The 14,527-nt window shown below is 39.1% G+C and overlaps 1 protein-coding gene across 1 annotated transcript in view; it reads left to right on the top strand.

Moving 5' to 3' along the window:
- Window positions 1-8,450, top strand: part of LOC149175308 (uncharacterized) — a 93,293-nt gene extending 84,843 nt beyond the window's left edge. The window contains exon 2 of the mRNA XM_089419593.1: window positions 8,100-8,450. The gene's annotated coding sequence lies outside the window, so the exon portion shown is untranslated. The remainder of the gene's footprint in view (window positions 1-8,099) is intronic.
- The last annotated feature ends 6,077 nt before the right edge of the window (window positions 8,451-14,527 follow it).

The raw sequence follows: 14,527 nt of genomic DNA, 5'->3' as shown, positions 1-14,527 counted from the left end.
CGCAGGCCTTTGCTAGGGAATTTTGACCTAAGCAAAGCACACTCTCCCAACATATAAATTCTTTGGAAATCCACTGCAAGTTGCAAGTTGACCAAGGAAAAGACTTGCAAAGGCTCAGTGCTTTTGTCACCGGAATGCTCTCCCACTAAGGCAAAGGCAACTCGTACCACTTGCAAATTGCTCCCCAAGCCTCCGTGAAATTATGGCAATACCTCCCTAGGGTGGCACTTGTGGTCCACCGAGGAAAGGGTGAGATTTCCCCTTGAAGATATTTGGTGCTGAATAACACTTTGAGAGATCTGATATCAAAGATCTTCACCATGAAGATGACACAATGAAGTTGCAATTCTGGCACCAAGGACTGCAGTCCTGAATACAGGTCACAGTTATTCATGGACTGAGTTTTGATTACTGGTTAGGGCTTCTACTGAAACCTATAGCAGCCCACTAACCCAACCAAAACTTACAAAATCTGATGCGGTTTCCTTCCCTTTATAACATCTGGGAACTTGCTCTTCTAGAAGACTACTCCTGCACTCTTAAGCTTTTTGACCTCTAAACAACTGATACAGGACTGCGGCAAGTTCACCATAGGTACGTCCCCTATTTGGAAGAATTCCCAGCCATAACTATCTCAGAACAACCCTCTTTTATTGCAGCCTCCCTTCTCTCCTCCACGCTGATTGAACTGGGCACTTCTTGCCCTCAAACAGACCCACACATCCCTGCAATAAGGTGATTAAGGCCTGCGGCCTACCTACATTTCCTTTCTGTGCTGCAGCCTACATGAGACAAAGGATACTCGCCTACAAATATGCCCCAACAGATTTTTGGTTATACCTCTCCTTCTCGGCCTTCCTGTAAGTGCAACTGCCCTTCAAATAATCATGAGAAGGCTCCAACCACAGCCTCTCTACCTCGTTGAAGTACCTGTCTTCCTACAGCCCAAAACAGAAGTATGAATGCCCTAATCCGAGTTTCTCCAGCGAGCTCGTTTTGCTTCCATGCATTACTACTCATGGATGAGTACTTCGAAATGTCAAATGAGGAGAAAGCACCCCTATATAAACCAATCGGTGGGGGTCAAGAGATGTGACTATTGGATTAGGTGAGCCGACATATAGAAGAGGCCGACCTTGATAATTTGACCATAATCAAATAAATTCATAACTTCATTTGTACATGTCGGAATCGGATGATATTTAGATCGATCCTACACCTCTCGGAGAGAGGAATCCAAGAAAATTATCAGCTGTTATAAATAAGGTGACCCACATGGAGTTTGGCCCTATTTGCTAATTTTAACACTCCCTCTCAACTAGGGAGAACTCCATCTGCCAGTCGGTACTATCTTTGTCATCAATGCACTGCTCTGCATTGCTCTGTTAAGTTATGAAGAAAAAGTGATCGAGAATGTGTCATACCATTCTCTGCTGACCCGAAGTCAGTCCCAGATAAAAGAGAGTGTCTCATACCACTCTTACTGACCCGATGTTAGTTCCAATTGATCCCAGATCAATATCATCCTAGCATAGGGAGTACAGTAGTACACGATGTGTCCATTGGTAGTACTATGGTCCCTATCCTCACTTCCCTACTCATTGGCCAGATGAGAGGTACTTTCCATGAGTCCCAGATTGCATGGGTAGGATGTCTCAGTAGGAGAAGGATGAACCACTCATCCTGCCTACATGTCGCCATGGGGTATCACAAGGGAAGGTTGAACCACTCACCCTGTACACAACAAACCACTAGGGGAAGGTTGAACCACTCACCCTATGGTTGCTCATCACTCCAAGAAGTACCCCAAGCCCCCCGGAGCTCCCAGAGCTCAATGTCCATATCATACAGGACCCTCATAAGAGGGTCTCTCCACGACTCCTAGTCGTTCTCGGAAATTCAAAATATGATCTTTCCCAGGGGCTTTGTCAAAATGTCGGCAACCTGCTCATCAGTCCCATTGTGATGGAGCTTTATTGATCCTCGTTGTACCATATCCTGGATAAAGTGGTACCTAATATCGATGTGCTTGGAGCGATTATGAAATACGGGATTCTCTGATAATCAGATCCCACTCTGGTTGACGCAGAGGATCACTTTGGTATCTAGTACATGTCCAAACAACTCACTGAAGAGCTTCCTCAATCAGACAACTTCACAGGAGGCCATACTTGCAGCTATGTATTCGGCCTCAGTGGTGCTCAAAGCAACCGACTTCTACTTCCTTCTCATCCAGGATATCGAAACAGAACCCAAAGAGAAACAACACCCAGAAGTGCTCTTGCGAAACATCATAATAACCATGCAGTCTTACATCTCCGATAGTGTATCTCAGTCCATGAGTGATTGTGCCCTGAAGATATCTCAAAAGATTCTTGGCACCAATTGAATGTGTGTGATGAGGCTCAACCATATATTGGCTCAATGTGTTAATTGCAAAGCATATGTTCAGAAGGGAGTTCACCAAGAACATCAGTGCTCTTATGAGTTGACTACTCAGAAGCATTTCTCAATTCCGGTCCAGCAGCACTATCACATAACTTCTTGAAGTTAAGTTCTATCGGGGTAGTCACAGGCTTGTAGTCAACCATCCAAATCTTTCACAACATATTTTCCTTGAGATAGGAAAATTTCTCCTGGCTTTTGCCAGACCTCTAATCCTGGGAAGTAGTGCCTAGATCCTTCATCTCAAATTCAGAGGTCAACTCTCTCTTGCATGAGAGGATCTCAATAATCATCATGGCTCCCTTTAAACATTGGAAATGTATGCTTGTTCAGGGTATATCCATCAAGTCATCTGCACCCTGCTATTCATCCTTCGGTCTGTACATCAAAGTCAGCCAAACATGCTGCCTCTTAAGTAACAAGGATATCATTTTTAGAGTCACCAGATATCATATCAGCTATCATGAATCAGCACCCTTTGACATGGTTATCTTTCTTGAAATACTCTATGGCTCCCTCTGAGGCCATACGTCAAATGGTCTTTCAACAATGAGATTGTTAAATGATTTCTGCCATGTGCATGAAACTACTCAATAAGGATTTCATCATCTTCCTTTGAATTGAGGAAGTATAACATCAACTATTGCACGAGGATAAACAGTGCTGCTATATCAAAGATATCCAGTTTCAAATCATCTGATGAAATGAAGCCATTCCTAACCAGGATATTCTGTTTTGTTGTATTCCTCCCGAAACTTGTTACGCAGCTACTTTTGTAATTCATCTTAGATCTGTCCTTAAGTTCATCAGACTATCTTGAACTTACACATCTTGTTCACAACTTCGATTGTGAACAAGATCCATTGCCAATGCTTCTGTCATTGATGACCTTCCATGCTTGATGTTGAGTTTCTGAATATAATTGCTAATGTACTGAAGTACTTCCAATTTTCAGATTTATGCATCTTCAGAACACTTGTTTTAGGGCATCAAGGTAAATGACTGATTCTCCTTAAAACTGAATGAAGATCAAAGTGCTGACACTGTAGAAGGAATACATCATGATAATGAATCAGAATTAACACTGCTCATGCAATACAGTGATCAATAATGGCAGCATCACTGTGTCATTTTTGTATGGGATTCCTGATGCCATACAACTTGAGCTCAGCAGCCTGAATATTTAAAGAGATTCTCACTGCTCTGAGTACAGAGTCAGCTCAGTACATAAACAGTGAAGTATATATCCACTGTACTGTTGTATCTGACATGCCCTTATATATATATATATACGTATTGTGCTGAGACCATCAAACATAGCTGGAATGTAATAATACCATACAGGAGCTGCTTTAGCAGAGACAGTCATATGTAATGTAGAGTGCATGTAACAGTAAAGAAGATTGAGTATATACAAATCTTGATACCCATCATCTCTGATATCTTGTTTTCTGAGACTTGAAGAAACTACAGGTCTAAATCTCCTTTGCACATCTTCGCCTTCCACATCAGCATCTGGAAGATCTTCCTCGACTATGGAAATTTCATTGATCACATCGTCCTCGATGATAAACTCTAATTTGCTCCCCTTATCCATTCCATCCAATAGAAAACGGAGCATTCTGTTGATGCTAATGGTGCTGGATATGTTACTACTTATGCTCCTAGCTTGAGTGACAGTGCTACTGCTTGAGGTGGCTGCAGCTTAGGGCGGGAGGTTCCTTCTAGGCCTCTCGGCCCTTTGAAATACTCCACATGCTGCTGTAGCTGCACCTCCCTACAGCCTTGTAAACAGAGACAAACTCTTTACGGAATAGCACAGAAAACACTCCTACATACCTTTGTTTTGTTGCGGCCTGATCTGGTTAAGGAAACATAGCCACGCTGTCCACAAACTGCCTTTATGTCACCCTCCTGGCTGCTTCAGGGCTGTGGCCTTTTCCACAGAGAAATCTGCACCAAAACACAGAGAAAGCCCTCTCCAATCTTGACTGCCTGTCTCCTTATCCTTGCTTCAGCTCCGCGCTTCCAACACAGAGGTATCGTGATGTTCTAAATGAGGGAGAAAGGGATTTTTCAACATTCAATCCCTTGCAGCTCTAAGGATTGAATCCAACTGAGCCTTAGCACATTTCACCACAGAACTGACTTTGAAAATATCATGCCAGACCTTAGAAGAGGAGATCAAATTACTTGTCAATTACTTCTGGTTCAGTGATTGCATTCTCTTTTGCTTGGGCTTGTCCTCACCTGGCTCTGAGACCATGTTAAATTTAGGAAACAATGGTATGTTCTATGCTTTAGAGCAATTTTACTTCAAATTCTCTATTAGCCCAATATACATATCCAGATTAGCAATCACATCAATATGATAGTAAAATGCAGATAGAACATAAACATAAACAGTAGAAGACAAACCAAGACAAAAGGACACAAGATGTGGCACCAGCCAGGGCCAAACCCCAATGTGGGGAAACCCTTCATCAATTCTTCTTATATATTCTTCAATAGTTCAGCAGAGAGAGAGAGAGATAGAGTACAATGATTTGAAGTCAATACTGACTTGCCAAAATAGGAGATCTGACATCAAAGATCTTCACCATGAAGATGACACAATGAAGTTGCAATTCTGGCACCAAGGACTGCAGTTCTGAATACAGGTCACAGTTGTTCATGGAGTGAGTTTTGATTACTGGTAGGGCTTCTACTGAAACCTACAGCAGCTCACTAACCCAACCAAAACTCACATAATCTGATGCGGCTTCCTTCCCTTTATAACATCTGGGAACTCGCTCTCCTAGAAGACTACTCCTGCACTCCTTTTAAGCTTGTTTAGACCTCTAAACAACTGCTACAGGACTGCGGCAAGTTCACCATAGGTATGTCCCCTATTTGGAAGAATTCCCAGCCATAACTATCCCAGAACAACCCTCTTTTATTGCGGCCTCCCTTCTCTCGTCCACACTGATTGATCTGGGCACTTCTTGCCCTCAAACAGACCCACACATCCCTGCAATAAGGTGATTAAGGCCTGCGGCCTACCTACATCTCCTTTCTGTGCTGCAGCCTACATGAGACAAAGGATACTCACCTACAAATATGCCCCAACAGATTTGTGGTTATACCTCTCCTTCTTGGCCTTCCTGTAGGTGCAACTGCCCTTCAAATAATCATGCGAAGGCTCCAACCACAGCCTCTCTACCTCGTTGAAGTACCTGTCTTCCTACAGCCCGAAACAGAAGTATGAATGCGCTAATCTGAGTTTCTCCAGCGAGCTCCTTTTGCTTCATTGCGTACTACTCATGGATGAGTACTTCGATATGTCAAATGAGGAGAAAGCACCCCTATATAAACCAATCAGTGGGGGTCAAAAGACGTGACTATTGGATTAGGTGAGGCGGCATATAGAAGAGGCTGACCTTGATAATTTGACCATAATCAAATAAATTCATAACTTCATTTGTACATGTTGGAATTGGATGATCTTTAGATCGATCCTACACCTCTCGGAGAGAGGAATCCAAGAAAATTGTCAGCTGTTATAAATAAGGTGACCCACATGGAGTTTGACCCTAGTTGCCAATTTTAACAATAAGCCTTACTGCCACTGACATTGACAGTTCCAGATTTTTTTGGAATCTCTCCCAATATGCAAGACAAAAGACTTGGCTTACCTGATCCAACAGTGCCACAAACTGCCACCCTCATCCATCTCTTGACCTGCAAATGTATATTTTTGAGAGTTGGTTGTTCCAAAGAAGGATCCCAGTTGAAATGTCCATTTTTTATATCAATTTCTAACTCAGTTTAATGTGTACGGATGCTTTCAACTGCATCTGCTTGTAATTCTTTCTCTTGAAGAAGTGACTTTCGAAGCCAACCATACTTGGTTTTTCTCAAATCCTCCAATTTTTCCAAATATCTCATCTCCCAAGCTTGCAGTTTGAGTATTTTCATGCTTTTTAATTTTTCTGATGTAGCTTTTTGTCTGAAAGTGATTTTTCCTTTTTGTAAGTGGTAGGTTTCCCACCATCACAAGCAATGTAGCCGCAAATCCTGAAAGTGATGCCATGCCTAAGTTTTTATAAAGAATATACATTGCAAGCAGAATCTGTATAGGAAGCATCCAGATTTAGTTTAAATACCATGAAAAGTCTCCAATACGCTGGACATCTATACTCATATAGTTGATTATTTCCCCACTACTGTGACCCTGACGAGCCTGACTTGACAGATGAATGCCTTCCTTATGTATATGTGCTGTAAGGGCTGCTCGCAGGTGCATTCCAAGCTGCCTTGCCCAAAAAACCCATTGCCTTTGTGATATAGTCTCAACAAGCTTTGCACCAAAAAGCGCACAGGCTAGCATATAGCCTTTATGTGTAGAACTCTGCTTTCTAGTAATTTTTTTTACAAAATTATCAATCAAGTATGGACCAACATAAGATGCAGTTGCATTTATAACTGCAAAAATTGCATCCAGAGTTGCAAATAAACAGGACAACAGCTTTTGACATTGATGGTTTTTTTGAGGGATGTTTTTGTTTCAGAAAATCTACTTTTTTCATGGAATGAACGATAAACATCATCAGCAAAGTCCTTTGCAACATTTGGTATGTCATAAGGGATCAAGCCAGGAAAATGTGACAAGAACAAATATACTCGCTTTGGCATATGGTGATTCTGGCTTTGTATCTGCATGCTTCACTGCAGTGGAACCCAAAAGTGGTTCTTCAAGCTCTGATGTGGAGCTGTATATGCCAGTGTCTCCTCGAATAGAAACACAGAACAAAATGAGGCATAATAATAAAGTGAAGAAATCTATATATGCATCCGTGGATATTTCCCTGTATGCAACTACAGAGTTGATATCAGTTAGAGAGGAGAGAATTGATTGCACAAAAGAGAATATCCACCGGATTTGCAAAATGATTGGGAGTCTCCTACGTATTGTCTTTCTGATATTGAATGTGATTATAGACACAAATGACCAGAGTAATATCTTCTGCAACTACAGAAGCATGCCAAGCACATTTTCTTTGTATGCCATGAAGTATATCCCATAACATTTTGTATATAATTAGTATGATAAATGGGTAAAGCTGTTAACAGAGTCATGAAAGGAGTAAGCCACTGTTTTCTTTGGATATATCAGAATTTCTTGAGAACCCTTCTTTGTCTTTCTGAATCTTCTGAATCAATACAATGGAATCGAATCTTCTGAATCAATACAATGGAATCGAAAGTTGGAGTGCAATACCACAATGAGACCTTTGGTGGACAAATTACATGTATCAAATTGAATGGGGCTAATTATTGAGCGAATTTTGTAAAGGTTTTCTTAAAAACCCATGGTAAAGTGGCGTATCATTCCAAAGATAAGTCCAAAGAATGTTCGTCTAATTATGAGGAGGAATGGATCCATGATGATGCCCAAATTATGACTTGCTTATGGAATAATATGGAGCCCTCAGTTAGCTCTAATGTGATGTTTCTCAACATTTTATTGACGTTTTATTGACATTTAGCTCTAATGTGATGTTTCTCAACATTTTATTGACACTGGCAGGGACTTGCTGCTTTGCAGCTCCACTTGTTTAAAATGTTTTTAACTACATTTATTTAGTTTTGACCTTCTCTATGTTTTAATGCAGGCTACTTGGAAGCCATTGGTAGCGACAGATTTATATTCGTCATAGGATCTGTTAGCACATAACCATGCCTACATGTTGCTAACATCAGACATATTACTCCTATACTGAGAATGGTAGGGGAGAGAAGTCAGTGTAGTACCAAAAAGTGCTTTATGATCTGTTTTGTTTTACCACTATGAGGATGTTGGGTTGACACCTAATCAATTATCAAATTGTTATAAAAATGGATCAAGTTTTATAGATCATGTTCTTTACTATTTTGTAAATTTGAAGGTGTATTTTGTGTGGACCATACCTGGTTGATATCTAATTCGAAATGAATACCATTTGTATTTGGTAGGTTTCTTTTTATACTCGTCCTGTTTATCAGTAGAATGTTCATGCAAATTTCCATGAACCCGCGTGTACTGGAGACTATTGTTATAGATAAATTGGAGACTATTGTTATAGATAAATTAATGGTTGTTAAAAAAGTGAAATGATAAGGAGGGTTTAGAGGTAATACTGGAGGAAGATAGAGACATACTGAATAAATACCATGTTGTTAAAATTAAGTTTAAATATAGATTAATATAAGACGGAAATCCTCCTTGGCCTTGCTTAATCAATAATATAATATAAGATTAGAGTGTTTAGAAAGTCTACAATATGTTTTAAATATACAAGGAAAAGTTGTATTAGTTTCATGCCACAACACTTGAATATGGACTTTATCAATTCTATAAACTTCTATATTATACCTATTGAAATGAGGTTTCACTTGGATGCAATATATGATGATTTTAATCTCTAGAAGAGATTGTTTGCATATTAAGAAGTTTGACTTGTTTATAAAATGATGCACTTCAATTTAGGGATAGTCTTACTTGATAAGAAGGTAGCCAAGGTCTTTTATTTATAAATGTAAATATCGATGTTGGTGTGAAGCTGTACAAGTTACAACCTAACATGACAAAAGGAAACTTTAATAAATCATTTCATTAAATTGCCACACAAAAAACATACAAATACAAGTCTTTTGACAACCGATGGGTTTGAGGGCCCTTCCCCAGATTTTTAACTTTAAAGAGAATGCCCAATACCTTACACTTGCACCTCTTGCGTGCTCTTACACTTTATGCCATATGACATCATTGGGTTCTATCACATACAACCCTTAAATTAGATTCCTTAATGTAAGGCTTAACATATATTGGTCACACAAATAAATTCCTAATTGAGCATTCCATTACAACATCTTAGAATTGAAAATGTTGTCTATAGTTATAATTTCTCTCCTAAAAAATTTAAAAGCTATGATTTATGGTGATTTAATCAAAAGATTTTCCCGCCAATCTCATATATCTAGAGAAAAATTGAAATCCTGCTAAGATGTTGTAGCAGGCAAAAAAAATTCCATCATCGCAACTCTTAGAGTAGTGCAAGTCCTTGTCCTAAGACCCCTATGATTTTTCTCTTTTAATTTATGAGGGTTGTCTGGACCCTTGAAAAGAATTACCGTGAAACGTCTATTGCAATATGAGAACATCAAGGAAATGGAGATATAATGGTGAAGATATTGGAGTGTTTGACTCTCAGCTGGAGATTTGTAGCAGTTGATGCTAGAGGGAGGTCAGGAGGCTTAGTGGTGGGTTTTAACCAAAGATCTGTAAAAATATTGAGTTCTTGGGGCTTAAATGGGGTCTTGGGCGCTAATATCTTTGTCGCTGAATTGGCGATGGATATTATGATAGTGAATATCTATGGGCCTTGTCAAGACAAAAATGATTTCTGGGAAAGTCTTATGGCTCATTCTTTTAAGAATGCAGATAATATAGTGGTCAAGGGTGACTTGAATTTCTCCTTAGGCATCTTAGAAATTTGGCGTTAGCACACTCACCCCGATCCCCTTTATGATTTCTATTCCCATCTCTTGGAGCCGCACAAGCTGTGTGATGTTGATCTGATTGAGTGTAAACCCACTTGGCAAAACCAAAGAATCGAAGAAACGATGATTTCCTAAAGGATTGATCATTTTTTAGTTGTTGAATCTTTGTTGGAAAGGATTTCAGTTTTCAAGTAGTGGGTTGGTATGGGGGGTAGCTCTAATCACCACGTATCTTCCTTGAATTAAAAGGAGGAATAAAAAAGCCAAGGCCCCCCTTCAAATTCAATTTGGTCTAGCTTAAGGATGAATATTTCCATAACCTCATGGTGAAGCACTGTATTCCCTTCAACCTTGATGGGGAAGGATAAATTATGGTGCAATTTGATGAAAATTTCAAAACAATCAAAAGTGGTCAAAGGATTAAAAACAAATGGATGAAGAGACTTTAAAAAGGTAGAGCATGAACTATAGCAGTTAGAAGATCTGAAGGGGAGGGAGGGGGAGGGGGTTTATTTGTCAACATAATCCAAGCAATGGATCATTCAATTAGAAGTCTCCCAAAAGAGAATTTTGGAGGAGAAGGAGGAGACATGAAGGCTAAAAGGTACATTGTTATGGTTGAAGAGAGGATGAGAAAACAAAGTTTTACCAACAGTTCGCAAAGGGTCGTTGAGCTATCAACAATATATGGGATTTAGATGATCCAAATGGATGCCAAGCCTCAAATTTTGAAGCCCTTGCTAGGTTAGGGATAAATCATTTCAGTAACTTGTTTAAGGCACCACATGAAGCTTCTTTCGCTGGGGTAATAGACTTGGCTGGTCTTTTTCCCAGTTTCATTGATGTTGCTACAAATCATTTGCTCATGGAGCTGGTTTCTAAGGAGGAGTACATAGTTTGAAATGGGACAAAAGTCCAAGTCTCAATGGATGGTTGGTCAAAATTTTCTCTAAGTTATTTGATATTTTAGGAGATGACCTCATAAAAGTGGTGGATGATTCTATTAGAAGTCTCCCGAAAGAGAATTTTGGAGGAAAAGGAGGAGACATGAAGGCTAAAAGGTATATTGTTACAGTTGAAGAGAGGGTGAGAAAAGAAAGTTTTACCAACAGTTCACAAAGGGTCATTGAGCTATCAACAATATATGGGATTTAGATGATCCAAATGGATGCCAAGCCTCAAATTTTGAAGCCCTTGCTAGGTTAGGGATAAATCATTTCAGTAACTTGTTTAAGGCACCACATGAAGCTTCTTTTGCTGAGGTAATAGACTTTGTTGGTATTTTTCCCAGTTTCAATGATGTTGCTACAAATAATTCGCTCATGGAGCTGGTTTCTAAGGAGGAGCTTCAGAAGGTACTACATAGTTTGAAATGGGACAAAAGTCCAAGTCTCAATGGATGGTTGGTCAAAATTTTCTCTAAGTTATTTGATATTTTAGGAGATGATCTCATAAAAGTGGTGGATGATTGTAGAAAATCAGCAAGGATGTATGATGCGTTCATTTTTGCCTTGATTTCTCTTATTCCAAAGACTAATTCCCCTCACACTCTTGATGAATTTAGGCCAATCTCTTTATGCAACAACATTTACAAAATCATTGCAAATAGATTGAAGCTGGTTCTTTCTCAGAATATATCAAAGGAGCAATTTGCTTTCTTGGAAGGTAGACATATACATGAAGCCATTGGGGTTGCTTAGGAGGGCTTTCATAGTCTAAAAACAAAGAAATTAAAAGGAATGGTGCTCAAAATATATTTGTCTAAGGCTTGTGACAGGGTTACCTGGATCTACATCATAATTTTACTGACTCACCTAGGCTTTGAGGTAAGATTCATCAATTGGATTATATGTTGTATAACATCAATATCTTTTGTTATGCTTATAAATGGGTCAACTTCTGCTTTCTTTCATGCTGAGAGAGGTCTCCCTCAAGGATTCCTGTTGTTGCAATTATTATTTCTTCTTGTAGATGAAGGTTTATGTAGATTGTTAGTGGAAGACAAAAGGATTGGTGACCTAAAAGGTGCTACAATAGCAGGTGATTTGGCTATTACACACCACCTATTTGTTGATGATATCATGTTGTTTTATGATGGGTCCATGCGGGATCTAATATCTATCAAATCGGTGTCGTCTCTGTTCGAAAAATCTATAGGAATGATAACAAATCTTCAGAAATCAACTCTGATTGAAGTGGGTTTATCTAGAGAGGAGCATGTACATTCCCAAAATCTTTTTCCTCTCCATACAAATATTTTTTTATGAAGGGCTCAAATATTTGGTTTTCACCTTAAACCCAACAATTATAAAAGGTGGATTGGCATTGGATTTTAGCAAAGATCAAAAAAATATTAAAGGAATGGAGTTTTATGTGGCTCCCTTGGGCACGTAGACTTGTGCTCATTAAATTAGTTTTAGAAGCCACACCAGTTTTTTGGATGTCTTTGTCCTGGATTCCAAAAGGGATCCTTAATTTTTTTCGTAAGAGTTGTTGCAGATTTCTTTAGTTGGGTTAAAAGGATGACAAAGTTTTCCCATGGGTAAAATGGGATAAAATTACTCTCCCAAAGAATTGGCGAAGTTGGGACTTGAAAAATTGGTTTCTTTCTCAAAGTCATTGGCAGCGAAGGTAGGCTGGAGATTGATATCCACTGCTAGCCTATGGACATAAGTGCTTAACGAAAAATACATTTATCCCCTATTGAAGACTGGACTAGAAGCCCAATCAAGCATAAGACAAATGTTTATGTGGTTTAGAAAGTAGTTATTGAGTCTTTCAATGTGATCGATAAGGGGCTAGCGTGGAAAGTTGGCTCTGGTGAAAAAGTTAGAATTAGGCTAAGCCCATGGATCATATGTGGAGATAATTATATCCTGTCATGGGAGATGGTTGATTTCCTCAATGCAAATGGGATGAGTAAAATGAAACAGGTGGCAGACTCAAACTATACTACAATTTAGGCTCAAGGATGGCTAGATGCAAATCATTTGAACTTACCAAATGCCTAGTTTGGTCATGGAATAATTATACAACCTCTCTCAATATATCCCGTGTAAGACCGAGGAATAGGGTAGACATATTGCGATGGGTTCATTTCACTCATGAGGAATATACACCAAAGACATGTTATTTATTCATTATAGTTGACAAAGATCCTAGAGACTTAGACTAATGGTGGAAGAAGTTATGGAAACTAAGTTGCCCGGCAAAATCTAGAGTTTCTCAATGGTGCATCTTGGGAAACAAGCTTCCCACGAGTGAAAATTTACAAAAGAGATGTTTCTTTGGGCCAAGGTAGTACTCACTTTGCAAAGTTGTCGAGGAGACAGTGGACCATCTATTTCTGGTATGCCCTTTTGTTAGTGTTTTATTGAACAATGTTGGTAATTCTTTGTCATTAGACTTCTTGTGGCAGGGTATATCCTATGTCGAAGCTTGGAAATCTTGGTGGGAAAATGCTTCTCCAAGAACGCTTAGAAACTTTCCACCCATCATTAGTTAGGCGATATGGATAACACAAAATAATGATATATTTCAAGAAAAAACTACAACCCCTTAAAGGGTGGTTGCTCATTCGCTGGCCATGTATGACTTGATCCTGGATGTAAACTCTATACATAGTGCTAGAAGCTTTTCTCCTGAAGAAGTGGATTATTTCTTTCCCTGGGATTATTTCGATGGTGCATCCTTGGCTTGAGGCGAATGTGGGGGACGAACAATCCTATATTTAAATGAAAACCATTTTTTCAAACTTCAAAGCGGTTTGGGTAGGGGGCTCTAATAATTATGCATAATTTCTCAGCCTAAATATTCTAGTATTATTTGCTATGGAAAAGGGACGCAAGCAGTTATAGATCTTTGGGGATTCCTTGATCATCACGAATTGGTTTAATGAAGTATCTAGACGTCACGTGCACTAATTCATACCCATCATGTAAGAGGTTATGCAATTGAAATGGAGGTTTGATCATATTTACCCATCATGTAAGAGGTTATGCAATTGAAATGGAGGTTTGATCATATTTACCCATCATGTAAGAGGTTATGCAGTTGAAATGGGGGTTTGACCAGATTTCATGTGTTCACATTTATAGAGAGAGGAACTCCATGGTAGATGACCTCTCCAAAGTGGGTGCACAACAAACATTGGGAATATGCAAGATCAAGGAAAAGAATGGTGACACTTTTTATGAGTACTACCTAATGTTGAAGAAAGTGTAACTAGGTTCGGTCTTCATAAATGTACTTTTGATCTTTGTAGTTGTAAAAGAAAATAATTATTATTTTTGTCATTATCAAGAATGGGTTTCTTGCCCATTTTCATAGGTCTAGCACATGTTGAAGTGCTATAGGAAAGTCAAAGAGTCAATGTAATTATAAAAGACCCATGTGGCAATTTTACACTATGTAAAATCTATATATTAGAGTCAAAGAAATATGTCAAGGATGATCCTCCAAAGTAAAGACAAGTCTCCTTTTCAAGTCGGCTCAAGAAATGAATTTTTATGCACAAATGTCAAGTCAGCATCACTAGTTGACCAAGTCGGCCTAAAAGGAG

The sequence above is a fragment of the Pinus tabuliformis genome, chromosome 4_1, assembly GCF_031772625.1.
Source record: "Pinus tabuliformis cultivar Carrire ecotype Pingquan chromosome 4_1, CPIR1, whole genome shotgun sequence".
NCBI lineage: Eukaryota > Viridiplantae > Streptophyta > Pinopsida > Pinales > Pinaceae > Pinus > Pinus tabuliformis.
Note: the sequence above shows the minus strand (reverse complement) of the source record. Positions and strands in the feature narration are given on the sequence as shown.